Below are 18,626 nucleotides of genomic sequence, written 5' to 3' on the forward strand. Positions count from 1 at the left end.
ATTTATTTGCAAATTATGGTGGAAAATAAGTATTTGGTCACCTACAAACAAGCAAGATTTCTGGCTCTCACAGACCTGTAACTTCTTCTTTAAGAGGCTCCTCTGTCCTCCACTCGTTACCTGTATTAATGGCACCTGTTTGAACTTGTTATCAGTATAAAAGACACCTGTCCACAACCTCAAACAGTCACACTCCAAACTTCACTATGGCCAAGACCAAAGAGCTGTCAAAGGACACCAGAAACAAAATTGTAGACCTGCACCAGGCTGGGAAGATTGAATCTGCAATAGGTAAGCAGCTTGGTTTGAAGAAATCAACTGTGGGAGCAATTATTAGGAAATGGAAGACATACAAGACCACTGATAATCTCCCTCGATCTGGGGCTCCACGCAAGATCTCACCCCGTGGGGTCAAAATGATCACAAGAACGGTGAGCAAAAATCCCAGAACCACACGGGGGACCTAGTGAATGACCTGCAGAGAGCTGGGACCAAAGTAACAAAGCCTACCATCAGTAACACACTACGCCGCCAGGAACTCTAATCCTGCAGTGCCAGACGTGTCCCCCTGCTTAAGCCAGTACATGTCCAGGCCCGTCTGAAGTTTGCTAGAGTGAATTTGGATGATCCAGAAGAGGATTGGGAGAATGTCATATGGTCAGATGAAACCAAAATAGAACTTTTTGGTAAAAACTAAACTCGTCGTGTTTGGAGGACAAAGAATGCTGAGTTGCATCCAACGAACACCATACCTACTGTGAAGCATGGGGGTGGAAACATCATGCTTTGGGGCTGTTTTTCTGCAAAGGGACCAGGACGACTGATCCGTGTAAAGGAAAGAATGAATGGGGCCATGTATCGTGAGATTTTGAGTGAAAACCTCCTTCCATCACCAAGGGCATTGAAGATGAAACGTGGCTGGGTCTTTCAGCATGACAATGATCCCAAACACACCACCCGGGCAACGAAGGAGTGGCTTCGTAAGAAGCATTTCAAGGTCCTGGAGTGGCCTAGCCAGTCTCCAGATCTCAACCCCAAAGAAAATCTTTGCAGGGAGTTGAAAGTCCGTGTTGCCCAGCGACAGCCCCAAAACATCACTGCTCTAGAGGAGATCTGCATGGAGGAATGGGCCAAAATACCAGCAACAGTGTGTGAAAACCTTGTGAAGCCTTACAGAAAACGTTTGACCTGTGTCATTGCCAACAAAGGGTATATAACAAAGTATTGAGAAACTTTTGTTATTGACCAAATACTTATTTTCCACCATAATTTGCAAATAAATTCATTAAAAATCCTACAATGTGATTTTCTGGATTTTTTTCCCTCATTTTGTCTGTCATAGTTGACGTGTACCTATGATGAAAATTACAGGCCTCTCTCATCTTTTTAAGTGGGAGAACTTGCACAATTGGTGGCTGACTAAATACTTTTTTTCCCCACTGTATATTGTTGTAAGTTTTTAGTCACTCAAATATCATATGACATGGCAAAATGTATAAAATTGCACGAAAATTAGCTTTAAAACTGCAAAATGTTATTTGCACCCCGACAAAATCTGTAGAATTGCAGGAAATAAGCTTTAAACCTGCAAAATTATTTCCAGTGAACAGTTTGTGTCATGAACAGTGATGGTGCCCATAGAAATAGACGTGGCGCGGATGTTCCCCAATGCTGAAAGGGGGGCCCGAGGGAAAAAGTGTGTGAACCCCTGTCTTAAGTGAGCTATTTATAACTTGTTAGAAATGTCCAGATCAACTAGCCCATGTCAGCTAACGATAAAGATGAAGAAAAAAAGACTGTATAAAATACATAATACAAATACTGAGCTATATTGTATGCTACCAAAAAATGTATTACTAATTACTAATACTAATACAATTGCTCAGAGAAAGAGATTTTGTTTAACAAGTAATACAAAATATAAGAAAGGTATGGATCAAAATGATTGGATCATCTGTTTTCAATTCTCCAGCACCCTCCCCTTGCGAGGATAACGACACTGAGCCTTTTTCTAAAATGTTTTATGAAATTGGAGAACACATTGGGAGGGATCTTAGACCATTCCTCCATTTGGAATCTTTCCAGATCCTTGATATCCTTCGTCTGTGCTTATGGATTGCTTGCGGCAGGTAGCTTAGTGGGTAAGAGCGTTGTGCCAGTAACCGAAAGGTCGCTGGTTCTAATCCCCGAGCCGACTAGGTGAAAAATCTGTCGATGTGCCCTTAAGCAAGGCACTTAACCCTAATTGCTCCTGTAAGTCGCTCTGGATAAGAGCGTCTGCGAAATGACTAAAATGTAAATGTAAATGTAAACAACACATTTCCAATGGGGTTCAAGTCTGGAGACTGAGATGGCCATTGCAAAATTTTGATTTTATGGTAAATTAACAATTTCTTTGTGGATTTTGGTGTGTGCTTGGTGTTATTGTCTTGCTAGAAGATTCACTTGCGGCCCAGTTTCAGCCTCCTGGCAGAGGCAACCTGTTTTTTGACTAGGAATGGTCTAAGATCCCTCTCAATGTGTTCTCCAATCTCATAAAACATTTGAGAAAAAGGCTCTGTGTCGTTATCCTCGCAAGGGGAGAGGGCTGAGCAGCTCAGCGAAAATGGAGGAAAACTAAACTTCTTGAGGACCAATCATCCTTCTACTCCCTCCTCTCTACCTTCTCTTCTGTATCCGCTGCTAAAGCCGTTTTCTATCACTCTCAATTCCAAGCCTCTGCCTCCAACCCTGGGAAAATCTTTTCCACCTTCTCCTTCCTCCTTAATCCTCCACCTCTTCTCCCTCCTTCCTCTCTCTCTGAAGACGACTTTGTTAACCACTTTGAAAAAAAGGTTGACGACATCCTCTCCTCATTCACACAGCATACTGAGTCCACTGGTCCCACTCACACAGAACTAACCTACGCCTTGACCTCTTTCTTCCCTCTCTCTCCAGCCGCCCGACATCCTGCCCACTCAACGGCCATGCCCTCTTCCCTTCTCCAGACCATCTCTGGAGACCTTCTCCCATTCCTCACTTCCCTCATCAACTCATCCCTGACCACTGGCTGCATCCCCTCTGACTTCAAGATGGCCAGAGTTGCTCCCCTCCTCAAGAAACCAACACTCGACCCCTCTGATTGGTATCCCTTCTTTCTTTTCTTTCCAAAACACTTGAGCGTGCTTTCTCTGACCAACTCGCTCGTTATCTCGCTCAGAACGATCTTCTTGACACTAATCAGTCAGGCTTCAAGATGGGTCACTCAACTGAGACTGCTCTTCTCTGTGCCAAAGCTGACTCTCTCTCTGCTGTTCTCATCCTCCTTGATCTATCTGTTGCCTTCGACGCCGTGAATTACCAGACCCTCCTCTCCACCCTCTCAGGGCTGGGCGTCTCAGGCTCTGCACACTCCTGGATTGCATCCTACTTGGCATGTGCTCCTACCAGGTGGCGTGGAGAGGATCTGTGCCTGCACCACGTGCTCTCACTACTGGTGTACCCCAGGGCTCGGTTCTAGGCCCTCTCCTCTTTTCTCTATACACCAAGTCACTCGGCTCTGCATATCCTCTCATGGTCTCTCCTATCATTGCTATGTGGATGACACTCAACTACTTTTCTCATTCCCCCCTTCTGACACCCAGGTGGCGACACGCATCTCTGCGTGCCTGGCAGATATCTCCGCTTGGATGTCGGCCCACCACCTCAAGCTAAACCTCGAAAAGACGGAGCTGCTCTTCCTCCCAAGCCCTCTCCATCAGGGTCGACAACTCTACGGTGTCCCCAAGTTCTCTCTACAACCATCCCAAGTTCTCTCATGTCACCCCGCTCCTCCATACACTCCACTACGCGGGCATCCACTACAAGACCATAGTGCTTGCCTATGGAGCAGCAAGGGGAACTGCCCTTCCCTACCTTCAGCCTATGCTCAAACCCTACATCCAAACCTGAGTGCTCCGTTCTGCCACCTCTGGTCTCCTGGCTGTCCCACCCCTACGGGAACAGTGGCGGGTCCAGGGGGTGCTAAGCTAACGCTAGTTAGAATTGGCTTGCAAAACGACCTTTAACTTCCTTCATACTGGACACAGATGCATAAAAATGGTATCCCCGAACTATCCCTTTAACTAATTTTCCATCTTTATGGCCAAGTCTGTCCCACCTGGATTTATCCCAAAATAAAGTTCTGCCTGCAGTTGTTTACAACATGAATACATTGTACTAAAGCTATCTTCGAGCATAATACAAGGCCTGTAATACACAATCAATTGTCATAATAGTGGAGGAAGATGTTCAAGTCTGAAAACATCATCCTCGGAATTACACAAATCATTTGTCCCATGGAATCAATCAATTGTTTCTCCAAGGGTGAAACAAGGCTCACATAGGCATCTGCTGTAGCATGCTGTGGAACATCTTCTCCTTCCCCCTTAGCACCAATCATATCAGCTGTTTTCTCCACACGCTACATGGCATGCCAGCAACTAGTCTGTCACGGTAATTACTTCGCTTGTTGCTAGGCTACAACAACTTACATTATTTTTCTGTGTGTGTGTGAGTGTGTGTGTGTGTATATATGCTTGTGTCTGTGTGTGAGAGACAGTGTGTGTGTTGAGGGGGGTTTCTATGTGTATGAGTGGAGGGTGTGTGTGTTTGTGTGTGTGTGTGTGTGTGAAGGAGATGGGGGAGGGAAAACAAATCACTTGTGAAGTTGAGATGGCATTTGCTTGCTGAGGCTTCATTGGTGCAGTCACTTTGGGGACCACTGACCAGGCATGTACAAAAGAGGTTGCATTGCACAGTGACACCTGAGATGTACAGTATGTCTGATAGCTCAGTGGTGTGTACAGTCGTGGTCAAAAGTTTTGAGAATGACACAAGTATTGGTCTTCACAAAGTTCGCTGCTTCAGTGTTATGAGATATTTTTGTCAGATGTTAATATGGTATACTGAAGTATAATTACAAGCATTCCATAAGTGTCAAAGGCTTTTATTGACAATTACATTAAGTTTATGCAAAGAGTCAATATTTGCAGTGTTGACCCTTCTTTTTTAAGACCTCTGCAATCCGCCCTGGCATGCTGTCAATTAACTTCTGGGCCACATCCTGACTGATGGCAGCCCATTCTTGCATAATCAATGCTTGGAGTTTGTCAGAATTTGTGGGTTTTTGTTTGTCCACCCGCCTCTTGAGGATCGACCACAAGTTCTCAATGGGATTAAGGTCTGGGGAGTTTCCTGGCCATGGACCCAAAATGTCGATGTTTTGTTCCCCGAGCCACTTAGTTATCACTTTTGCCTTATGGCAAGGTGCTCCATCATGCTGGAAAAGGCATTGGTCGTCACCAAACTGTTCTTGGATGGTTGGGAGAAGTTGCTCTCGGAGGATGTGTTGGTACCATTCTTTATTCATGGCTGTGTTCTTAGGCAAAATTGTGAGTGAGCCCACTCCCTTGGCTGAGAAGCAACCCCACACATGAATGGTCTCAGGATGCTTTACTGTTGGCATGACACAGGACTGATGGTAGCGCTCACCTTGTCTTCTCCGGACAAGGTGTTTTCCGGATGCCCCAAACAATCGGAAAGGGGATTCATCAGAGAAAATGACTTTACCCCAGTCCTCAGCAGTCCAATCCCTGTACCTTTTGAAGAATATCAGTCTGTCTCTGATGTTTTTCCTGGAGAGAAGTGGCTTCCTTGCTGCCCTTCTTGACACCAGGCCATCCTCCAAAAGTCTTCGCCTCACTGTGCGTGCAGATGCACTCACATCTGCCAGCTGCCATTCCTGAGCAAGCTCTGCACTGGTGGTGCCCCGATCCCGCAGCTGAATCAACTTTAGGAGACGGTCCTGGTGCTTGCTGGACTTTCTTGGGCGCCCTGACGCCTTCTTCACATCAATTGAACCTCTCTCCTTTAAGTTCTTGATGATCCGATAAATGGTTGATTTAGGTGCAATCTTACTAGCAGCAATATCCTTGCCTGTGAAGCCCTTTTTGTGCAAAGCAATGATGACGGCACGTGTTTCCTTGCAGGTAACCATGGTTAACAAAGGAAGAACAATGATTTCAAGCACCACCCTCCTTTTAAAGCTTCCAGTCTGTTATTCTAACTCAATCAGCATGACAGAGTGATCTCCAGCCTTGTCCTCGTCAACACTCTCACCTGTGTCAACGAGAAAATCACTGACATGATGGCAGCTGGTCCTTTTGTGGCGGGGCTGAAATGCAGTGGAAATGTTTTTTGGGGATTAAGTTCATTTTCATGGCAAAGAGGGATTTTGCAATTCATCTGATCACTCTTCATGACATTCTGGAGTATATGCAAATTGCCATCATCAAAACTGAGGCAGCAGACTTTTTCAAAACTTTTGACCACGACTGTATGTGTAGGTGTCTGTGCATGCTCTCTTGTGTGTGTGTGATGGGAGTCAATCGGTATTGACCACTCCACCACACTCATTTGTATTGATGATAGCTTCGGAAGTGATCGGTGGAATGCACAGGTGATGATTATGGAGTATGTGAGTCCTACAGGAGAGAGAAGGGCTCAGACCCATTGTTTCACCGCAGGCATACTAATGTATTTCTGTCACAGTAATTACAGCAGCTTGTTGCTAGGCTACAGGACCATTCTGCCTTGTGCTGTGCTTTTCTGTGTATGTGTGTGTGTGTGTGTGTGTGTGTGTGTGTGTGTGTGTGTGTGTGTGTGTGTGTGTGTGTGTGTGTGTGTGTGTGTGTGTGTGTGTGTGTGTGTGTGTGTGTGCGTGCGTGCGTGCGTGCGTGCGTGCGTGCGTGCGTGCGTGCGTGCGTGCGTGCGTGCGTGCGTGCGTGCGTGCGTGCGTGCGTGCGTGCGTGCGTGCGTGCGTGCGTGCGTGCGTGCGTGCGTGTATAAGACTATATTCACTATTGTGATGAATGGTGGGGGCATTGATAGTTTCAGATGGAGAATAGCCATGGTTTCGTTTTTTCTGGGGAGTGCATACCATATGAGAAGGCCAATGAAGGTATCACACAATAAACTGTTTTCACTTATTAGTGCACCCATAGTTAGTTCTCAAAGTATATGATAACACTTCAGAATAATTGTCTTAATAAACAATAATTTATACATAGAGTAAAATCATTATGCACATTTAGAATAATTTCTAAAACAACAGAAGCATACCTGAGTATTTATAATGGCGTACTAATTTGTGGTCCTCAGTAGCTCAACTGGTAGAGCACGGCGCTTGTAACGCCAAGGTAGTGGGTTCGATCCCCGGGACCACCCATACACACAAAAAATATATATATATATAATGTATGCACGCATGACTGTAAGTCGCTTTGGATAAAAGCGTCTGCTAAATGGCATATTATTATTATTATTATAATTAAGGTTATTATAAAGTGCTAACACAGTTACTCATAGTAACCCATTGGTCCCTGGTGAACCCAGTTCTCCTTTATTCAAAATAACACCTATATTATTGAATAATAATGCTTATATTAATGAATAAGAACTGAAATACATTTACAACCAATTTCAATATGGCATATATAAAAAAATACCCATAGGGGCCTATATTCTTGTTAATTGCCTAATATCTCATATAAATATATTTGTCCATTTTTTATTTATTATAATAAATTCGATATTTCAGATATAAACAGGGGCTTACCTAATTAGTAATGAGAATTCCACTCCATGGACATGTGATTGTTTTTTTGTTTTTTATAAACCAAAGCAATGTCACATTTTTGTGTTGCTAGCTATAGAAAGGGACTGTGGAATCTTTTGACTCTGTTCACATGATGTAATACTATGGTCATGTAGACATAATGTCTTCTATATTAGCATTCACCATGGTTACATTTGTGGAATACTATAGATTCCAGCAAGCACTCTGTGGGTTGCACCAGGGCAGGACCTAGCCTTTTGGGGGCACTTCGCAAGATATGTACGTTTTAAAGTAAATTTCCTGCAATTATACACATTTTGCCATGGGGCGTTGAGAAAATGTTACAGTGGCCGGGGGCCTTATATGGAGATAAATAATCTATAATCCAAATATAAGGCTCTGGGCTATTACATTTCATGTGACTTTATTAGTCTAAGTGGCATGAACCTTTGTGGCTAGAACATTAGAACAGGTTGTAGAAGGCCTACAGTCAGTGCCGGCTCTAGCCTTTTGGGGGCCCTAAGCGAGATTTGGTTTGGGGCAATTTTATAACACATTTCATGCAATTCTACTCATTTGCCATGGGGCAGAGAGAAATGTTTGCAGTTTTAAAGCTCATGTCCTGCAATTCTACACATTTTGCCATGACTTATGCCATGTTAATGACATCTGAGTGAGAGTGACTAACAAAATCAATGGGGGCCCCTGGAGGTCAGGGACCCAGGGCACCTACCTTGCGTGCCCGGTCGGTATTCGGCCTTGAAGTTCAGGTAACTTGCTAGACTAACTTACCAATCTAAAAATGTTAAGATGATTTGTCTAATTGAGTGACTGTCAATGACTGACAAAACAAGAGAAAAATTGCTGATGCACAACCAAATTTCGAACTTGCACCTTGTGTATTCTACTATTCTAACTCTCAACAGTAAGTTAGTTAGTTCCTAAATGTTTTTAATTAAAACATTTTGGGGTGGTTGGGGGCCCTAAGCGACCGCTTATGTCGCTTATGCCTGGAGTCGGCCCTGCCTACAGGTGTAAGGCACAACAGAGCCTGGTGACACCATTTTAGAGGCCAAAAAAGTACAAGAGAAATAGGCATATGAAGAATAGATTATTAGATATATACAGAAAGATATGGGTTTGATTTTAGGAATGGGGTAGGCCTAAGGTAGCCTTCCATTAAACAGGTGAGTGGGAAAAGAGTTCAAACGATGGGAAAAAACAAAGACATTGATGAGGTAAGATTACATCGTCATGTGTATGCCTATATCATTTTGATTGCAAAATGGCTATAGGGATATATAGTCCTTATCCTAAGAGGTTCACAGGAATACCGAGAGGTTATGGATCATGAAGGGAGGGGCCTGGAGAAATTGGAGTGGGTTGGTGGTAGAGGGCTGAGCCATTGTCAAGAACTGGATAGCAACAGCAATAGAGTACCGCTGCCATGGTCGCGGTGGGAGGAGGCGACGCGGAATTCACCAACCAAAGGAGCCGGAATCACTCTGACACTGTTCAACACCGACCGAATGCAATTATAAACAACGGTATTAGAATATGAATAAACGAATCCAGGGCTTGGGGAAAATACAATAGGTTTAGTGGTAGGCTTGACGCGTCATGTTTGAAGTTAAATAAATGCATGAACAATTGCGTATAGGCCAAGAGCCTATTGTAGGCTGTGTAGGCAAGCATTCAACCTGCTCCGATCCTGTCAGAATTCATGAACAGATGATGTTGATAATAATTCATCACCAAGGGCTGATGACGAGACCCCAACACCCCAGTTGCATCGCATTCGCAAATGGGTGGACCTGTATCGATGCTGTCATAACGGAAATTCGCCCAGTGAATAATATAGCTACCGATTGATATTGCCCCGTGTCCATAATGCGGTTCCCTGTTGTAATTTACCATAGGGCATCGATCACACATATGCCACTTAAGTCTGCAGTGGTGGGTGTCGACTATAATAACCAGAAGATTGTAAGGGCCTACATGTACAGTTTGTCTATGGCATGCGTCATGGGGCTGCGTGAATCATAACAGTAATAGGCTATGTTGTAGCCAAAAAAATGGGTTTCACACGCGTTAACAAATTAACCAGGTACCCGAGGGAAAGAATAAGGCTACGTGAGGCCTAGGAGTAATAACAAAAACACCGAAACAAAAATATGACATAGGAAGGTGAAAGGAAATCTTACCTTATTTATGATGCTTGTCCTCGAGACAAAGGCTTAGGATTTTATTCTAGGCCGTATGGGGAGCTTGTTGCAGTCCACATTAAATATATAAGGATTCAAAGATCATGGTAAAGCAACAGTAAATGGCATAGAGGGGTCAACAAAACTAGCATAAATTCCAAATATAATCCACAATGAACGTCGACCTCCACAATTAAATTATTGAAAACATAAAGAATAAATAAATTAATTTATACAGGGTATTGTCACCTCAGTAGAATCGTCCAGATCTTAATGCACATATAATTTTGCTTTTGCAAGGCTCCCCCCGTCAATTAAGCCTGTTGCAGACTTCTTAAATAAACACAGGTTTTAAAGAACAAAAAGGATCGTTTCCTCTTTTTTCGTGTGCATGTCATGTCTTCGGGTTTTCCATAAAGCTCTCCCAATGTTCAGCAATAAATTCCCATCACACTGACAGAATAGAACAAATGGGTAAATTCCAATTCTGACAATTTTTGCTGTTTTCAAATACTTATTTCTCGGTGAATGTCATCAACTGGATCCTATCACTGGTAAACGCATCTCAATTCTGAAACTAACGGTGGTCATATTACAGAACAATACGCTTTTATTGTGGGTCTTGCTGTGCTTGTTGGATTCTCCATCAAAAAAAGAGACGCCTTTTTTCCACCATTCTAGTCTCCAGTGACTTTATATTTTCAGTGATAACCCATCCTCTTCCATATCCAACTGTAGGCCTATATGCGGTCTCCGTTCAGAGTGCAGTTATCCTATTTGAAAATATGTGCGCTGTGCATATAGGCGCCCTATATATTTAAAAATGCACCCGTCTGGTTTGGTCTTTGATGGAATTGAAAAAAAAGATTCCTTGTTTGCGGTGATAAATCCCAAATCCCAGGTCTTTCACAGACATGTCAAGTCGTTCGGAATCCAGCCTCAGTCATTGTATAAATAATGACCAAAATGAAATGGCTGTTAGCGATGGTGAATTGGAAACAGCGGCTTTCGTCTATGCGCCGAGCCTTGGTTTTCCCTCGGCTCCCTTCGGAATTAGCGAGGCAAGATTCGGGATCTTTCGGAAGAGGATAGGCGCGTGGTGCCGCGTTCAGGAGAAAAGAAAAGAATGCGTGGATACACAATCAGTCACATAATTTCACTACATGGAAAGGATATTGGAAATATTATCTCCCCTCTTCATGATGTGACAGTTTGAAGTTACTGTGCCCTTTTTTTTAACTAAGCATATATTTCAATTGCTGTAGGCTATTGTTTGTAATGTTGTTGCTTTCCCATCATGGTGGTAAGGCCCTATAATAAAGGATTACTTGACCTGATCATGTGACAGCAAAGTATATTTATATGTAAATATAGACTGTTTATACAGTGAGCTCCAAAAGTATTGGGACAGTGACACTTTTGTTGTTGCTTTGCCTCTGTACTCGAGCACATTGGATTTGAAATGATACAATGGCTATGTGGTTAAAGTGCAGACTTGTCAGCTTTATTTTGAGGGTATTTTCATCCATATCGGATGAACCGTTTAGAAATTACAGCACTTGTTGTACATTGTCCCCCCATTTTAGGTGACCAAAGGTATTGGGAAAATTCACTTATATGTGTATTAAAGTAGCAACAAGTTAAGTATTTGGTCCCATATTCATAGCACGCAATGACTACATCAAGCTTGCGACTCTACACATTTGTTGAATGCATTTTCTGTTTGTTTTGGTTGTGTTTCTGATTATTTTGTGCCCAATAGAAATCAATGGTAAATAATGCATTGTGTCATTTTGGAATCACTTTTATTGTAAATAAGAATAGAATATGTTTCTAAACACTTCTACATTAATCTGGATGCTACCATGATTACGGATAGTCCTGAATGAATCGTGAATAATGATGAGTGAGAACGTTACAGACGCCCAAATATCATACCCCCAAGACATGCTAACCTCTCACCATTACAATAACAGGGGAGATTAGCATTTTTGGGGGGGTATGATGTTTGTGCGTCTGTTACTTTCTCACTCATCATTATTCACGATTCATTCAGGACTATCCGTAATCAAGGTAGCATCCAGATTAAGGTAGAAGTGTTTAGAAACATATTCTATTCTTATTTACAATAAAAGTGACTTCAAAATAACACAATACATTATTTACCATAGTCATTGTATCATTTCAAATCCAAAGTGCTCGAGTACAGAGCCAAAACAACAAAACATGTGTCACTGTCCCAATACTTTTGGAGCTCACTATATATCAAGGGTCAGACTGAAGCAACAGCTGCCACTGTAGAGAGCTAAAGAAAAAGTCAGGTGCACTGCTATTTCTGTTAGAGAACACCTCATCTGGCTTTAGTTTAGATGACTATCTTTTTTGAAGTGTTGGTTGTTTACTTGAATCATCGTCATTATCATCATCATCACTATCATCATCCTCACCACATCCTCATCCTTATCATCATAATCATCACCATCATCACTCTCATCATCTCTACAAATACCTCCATAGTATTAGTGAAGGTCAGACTTCATCATGGATGCATCAGACCACATGGCTTCACCAGGTGATGTTGGTATTGACATAAAAAGCAGTGCTGTAAGTCAGCTCCCTTGTAAGGCTCTTGGTGCCCAATCATTTAATCCTGCTCTAAATCCCTGGTAAAAATGTGTTTTGTCTCGGCATGACACAACACTGTGCCGAGTGCCCTCATGCCTGCCTTAACAGCTGTCTAAACTGCTGGAAGCTAGGGGACCAGATGGCATCTACTGACAAAGGGAAATATTCAGGAAAGAGAGCTGTACACAGTAACTCTCCCAAAAATCATAACAACAACCCATTGGAGGTTTTTCTTCATTCTGTGGGGCCGGGAAAGAATGTAAAACTGTCTTTTTAAAATGTAATTTGTTCAGCCAAGGTCAATGTCAAAGTAAATGGTGAATATGACATAATAATGGACTTCTAGGGACTTCTTGCCGTTGTGTGTATGGCAAGTGAGGCATATAGTGTGCATCCCCCAACTGGGAAGCCTGGTCCCAGGTTGTATCTTGGCTGGGAGGCAAAGTGAACTGTAGCCTGTCCCTACTGGTCATGATTCCTGGACAACTGTTCCTATCTGTCTCGACTGACCATAAAAAAGAGCTGAATATCATATGGAGTAGTCTGGGAACCTACAGTCTATGATGTGTAGGCTAAGGACCTGGGGAGTCTGTGACCCAATACTATTTGGAATAACAGGGCTTATTACTATTATTGTTCTCAGTCAAAGCCATGTGATATCAATAGATATATTTCTGTAATTTTCAGTGTATTTTGTTGCTTTAATTTCAACATGTAACCAGTGACTGCAGATGAAACTACTGGTTTTTGCCAAATAGATTTGTGGCGATAAATGAAAATAGGCCTACTATCATACAGTTAACTGTTACAGAATTTCCTAATTATATCCTAACAATTGGAAAAACACACCATGGCATTAATAAAAAACAGTTATGAAAAACAAACACCCATATAGGTTTTTGTCAAGGCCTGTATTCAGTTGTTATCTAATAAGGGTAATGTTTATTAAGATTGGATTGAAAAGGAAATTGAGATGCTCAAGCAGACAGCTTCCTTTCAACTTTCTGTGGTGTATTTTAGATAGATGACCTTTGAAAACCTGAAAAAGAACTCTTCAGAAAAAAGTGTTTACACCTGCTTAGAATGTCATACTTTACGTCGCGCGGGCTTCCCCGTTGCGTGATGGACAATTTTTGGTTGGTTATGTTAATGTTTCCTCTGTAAAATGCCTGGCTAACAATTTTCGGTGAAGATGGTGGTATTAATGATAATGATGATCATCATCTTTATTACAGAATAAAAGAAGTACAGTAGACACAACAACAGCAAGAAATTCAATTTCTCATAAGAAATACACATCAGTTGTAACATTGATATTTTCATACACTGTTTAATGATAATATTATACTGATCAGTCAACTACCCAATGGTAAACATTGCACAACTTCTTGCAGTAGCTTATATTCTCATTCAATATAAAGCTACGTCTGGCCCTCATTCTAGGGAATTGTTCATGCTATTACTGTTTTGAGCATATACTACTGTAAGTCACAATGAACATCTAACCTTCAGAAAGTCATGATTATGACACACTTGAGGTCAACAACCGCCCACTTTCACCACCACTCCTCTCACGCGAGGAAAGAGGAAAAGTTGAATCAGAGACACATTAATTTAATTATGAATCACATTCAAATTAATATGTAGGATGTAAGGATGCAAATTGACAAAAAGTACTTTTCGAACTTGTCAGCAAGTATCAATACAGTATGTGTGGTCAGGAATGTCAGAATGTGTGGTAAAAGATCTGTGTCCTTTCTCTGTTCCGCCGCAGAATGAGGTTAATTTCATTGTTTTCCCTTAGCTGTGTATTACATTAACACCAGAATACAAGTTTCAGGCGAATGTGTCTTGGTACACATGAGAAATCCTACTCCTCATAGCCAGTCCCAGAGTTAAACGGGTAAAAGGAGTTAGGAGAGTACTCTGGAAAGTTATTTAGCAATGTGGTTTGGAGACAGTGCTGGGTAATTGTTGGCTAGATGCAGGGTTTAGAGCCTGCCGATAGCACTGCAGACGGTGTAGGCCCCTCAGGGTCATGGTGTCCCGTAGCGTGGTCTCATAGACTAGACATAACATAGTAAATGTAAATCCGGGACACTCAAATTAGTAAAATATGTTACATTTGGTATTGTTACATAAGACAGATGGTTACGTAAGGCAAAAATGAAAGTGGTTGGTCAGGCTGAATGGGTGGGTGTATAAGGCGAATGTCTAGCAAACCAAAGGTTGCAAGTTCTCATCACAGGCAACTTTAGCATTTAGCTAACTTTTCAACTGCTTACTACTTTTTAGCTACTTTGCATGTTAGCGAACCCTTCCCCTAACCCTAACTTTAACCCTTTTAGCTAACCCTTCCCCTAAACCTAAACTGAACCCTTTTTTTTTTTTTTTTTGTCATTTAGCAGACGCTCTTATCCAAAGCGACTTACAGTTAGTGAGTGCATACATTTTTCATACTGGCCCCCCGTGGGAATCGAACCCACAACCCTGGCGTTGCAAACACCATGCTCTACCAACTGAGCTACATCCCTTTTAGCTAACCATTCACCTAACCCTAACCCTTTAACCTAACTCGTTTTGCAAAAGTTGTAACATATTGTACATTTAGCAAATTCGTAACATACACTGAGTATACCAAACATTAGGAACACCTTCCTAATATTGAGTTGCACCCTCAGAACAGCCTTAATTCGTCGGAGCATGGACTCTAAAAGGCGTTCCACAGGGATTCTGGCCCATGTTGACTCCAATGCTTCCCACAGTTGTATCAAGTTGGCTGGATGTCCTTTGGGTGGTGGACCATTCTTGATACACACGGGGAACTGTTGAGAGAGAAAACCTAGCAGCATTGCAGTTCTTGATACAAACCGGTGTGCCTGGCACCTACTACCATAACCTGTTCAAAGGCACTTAAATATTTTGTCTTGCCCATTCACCCTCTATGGCACACAAACACATTCCATGTCTCAGTTGTCTCAAGGCTTAAAAATCCTTCTTTAACCTGTCTCCTCCCATTCATCTACACTGATTGAAGTGGATTTAACAAGTGATATCAAAAAGGGATCATAGCTTTGACCTGGATTCACTTGGTCAGACTATGTAATGGAAAGAGCAGGTGTTCTTAATGTTTTGTATACTCAGTGTATAATACAAATAGTAATTCGTAACATATCATATGAAATGTGTGATGGACATCCACAAATGAATACATACCATACGAAACGTAACATATCATACTAAATGGAGTGTCTCAGATTTATGTACAGAATAATACAAAATTCTCTGAGACCAGGTTGTCAGCCACAGGAGTGATGGGGCATTGCCTTTTTAACAGAGGTGGTTCAATGAGCCATGCTTGCATGTTGAGTAACCTTGTCTGAAGCCTGAAGACTTGTGTTAGCTCCCCAAGCTAATGCTTAGGCTTTAGCTCAGCGAGCTAATGCAGACTTGTCGCATGCAGACAACCCATGTTCATTTAACTTACTTACACTAATTCAGTGCAATACGGTGGATTACCTAGCTAATCAACCGTATCACAACACAAACTCTTTCTGTACACTGCCATTGTGGCTTGTAGCATTTGTTTGGAATGAAATAGGTTGTGTTTCATGCAAGACCTATTTGTGTCAAACCTGTCCCAGTTACAGTCACATCCCAGATTATTGTCACTCTTGATAAAGATGAGCATAAAAGACTGTATAAAATAAAAATTCCAGATACTGAGCTATATTGTATGATCATTTTTTAGACAATTATATGGTTTTATAGTAATAAAACTTGTTTAACAAGTAATATTTTTTTCTCTTCAAAAAGATAGGGATCAAAATTATTGCCTCCCCTGTTTTCAGTACCTTTCAATACCTCCCCTTGCGAGGATAACGGCACTGAGCCTTTTTCTAAAATGTTTTATGAGATTGGAGAACACATTGGGAGGGATCGTAGACCATTCCTCCAACAACAACAAAAAAACTAATGTCAATATTATTGTGGCCTTCAATAGCTTCCTGTTTCACTGGTTTCAATGTTATGGGGCTGTTTTGCTTCCACTGGTCCTGGGGCCCTTGTTAAGGTCAACGGCATCATGAACTCTAGCTAGTACCAGGACATTTTAGCTAAAAACCTGGTTGCCTCTGCCAGGAGGCTGAAACTGGGCCGCAAGTGAATCTTCCAGCAAGACAATAACCCCAAGCACACATAAAAATCTACAAAGAAATGCTTAATTGACCACAAAATAAATTTTTTATTTTATTACTATTTTTCTATGAGCAATTGTATTAGTATAAAATAATATAATTTTAAAATGTTTTTGAGCATACAATATAACAAAGTATTTGTATTATTTATTGTATATAGTCTTTTTTGCTAATCTTTATCAAGGGTTCCAGTCATTTTGGATGTGAACGTATGTAGTACATTTATTTTCTGTTGGCAGGCGCAAACTTTTTTTTTTAGAAAGCTTTTCTTTCCTTTAGTAACTTCCAGGTATAAATACAGACTGGATTCTGCAAACACACATTTCACACATCTGTTCCCTCTCTCACATATTGCGTGTGGCTTCTTCAGGTGAGTGTTGAATGAAGGGGAACATGATTTTGCGTTATTCATGGTCTCTGTAATCTGAGTCTTCATTTGAGCATGTTATTGCTTTTATGCAACTTTATTTCAAGAATGCAACTCATCATGGCTACCCATTGTGTTAACACACCCTGAATTATACATGGCCACATGATTATGTTTAGTCTGTATCAATAACTTTCAAATGTAGCTATTGTAAAAGTTACCTGAATGTGATGTGTTGGAAAAGTAAAAATTATATACTTTTGAAAGACATTAGCATCAATGTTAAAATGTATTTTAATAAAAGACAAAACATGCAGATAGGTTTTTGATAACTTGCCTAAAAATAGTAATAATTAATGATAAATTAAAATATGAATAAATTGAAATATCATCTCATCACAGAAATATACTATTGATAAACCTTACATTTTGTATATTTATAAACATGTTTTAATAAACATTTCATTTTCAAAATGTCTTTGCTTTTACCATAACCTATTTCACCATTACTGTAGATATTGCTGGTAGTGTATCTGTTCTTTTAAACATAATAGACGTCAAACATCATTAGTGGAATACTACCCCCCCACACCCCCTTCCTCTGACACATTTGTTAGCTTTTTTCATTTTCTAGCATCTCATCCTCCTGAGAACAGGAAGACAGAAAGTGAGCAGGAGATACAGTGTAAGGTGAGGAAACTGTCTGTTTTAGCTTGTGACCTTTGCATTTTAGGAATGTACTTCTTTGCTTTCAGCTAGAGTATTTGTTGGGAAACCATTCTGAGCATCAGAAGGGAGATAATTCAGTGGGCAAGTGTCTCCCAAATTGGGGTGCACGTCCACCAGAGGTACGCTAGGTATGCAAAACTCCAGACCATGGTGTAATCTGTAATGGTGGATTGTATGTAGATGTGATGTATGAGCTATTTTATAATGTAGTCTAATGATCATGGACCTTACTCCTTTAAAAATTTTAAAAAGTATCAATACTGTATACCAGTTGGGTAACATAGATGAGAGATTGTAGGCATATAGCAAAAGGATGAAAAAGGCATGTTTTGTGAAAAGGGGCTGATAGGTCTTATTAAGTACACACGATTAAGAAAAGTTTGTAATGGCTGCTGTAGTGATGAACCTGTTAAAAGGTGTTAGCAGGTGTAAAAGTAAGTATTTAAAGCATCACTAATCATTTAGGCTAAAACAATCAAATCATTCCTCTACACATTGAAACATTATGTTTTTACATTTACATTTAAGTCATTTAGCAGACGCTCTTATCCAGAGCGACTTACAAATTGGTGCATTCAATTTAGGATAGCCAGTGGGACAACCACCACTGGGGGAGGGGGGGGTGTAGAATGATTACTGTTATACTATTCCAGGTACTCCTTAAAGAGGTATGTTCAATACTTTTTTTATTTGTCAATTAATAGATTATTCAACAAGACCCCAGTCAACACAATTCTAACACTGGCACATTCATTCACAAAATTGACTCTGGAATTATATCTATCACGTTTAGGGTAGATTATTTGAATTTAGTATGTTCAAGATAAGAATAAATAAAAAATGATTGACAATCTCATCCAATATAATTC

General features: G+C 41.1%; 1 long non-coding RNA gene across 2 annotated transcripts in view; it reads right to left on the reverse strand.

Annotated features, from left to right (window-relative positions):
* LOC311150356 overlaps positions 1-18,626 on the reverse strand; it is a 684,587-nt gene that overhangs the window by 329,333 nt on the left and 336,628 nt on the right. The gene's annotated exons all lie outside the window — the stretch shown is intronic.

The sequence above is a fragment of the Coregonus lavaretus genome, assembly GCF_964263955.1.
Source record: "Coregonus lavaretus genome assembly, chromosome: 22".
Classification (NCBI taxonomy): domain Eukaryota; kingdom Metazoa; phylum Chordata; class Actinopteri; order Salmoniformes; family Salmonidae; genus Coregonus; species Coregonus lavaretus.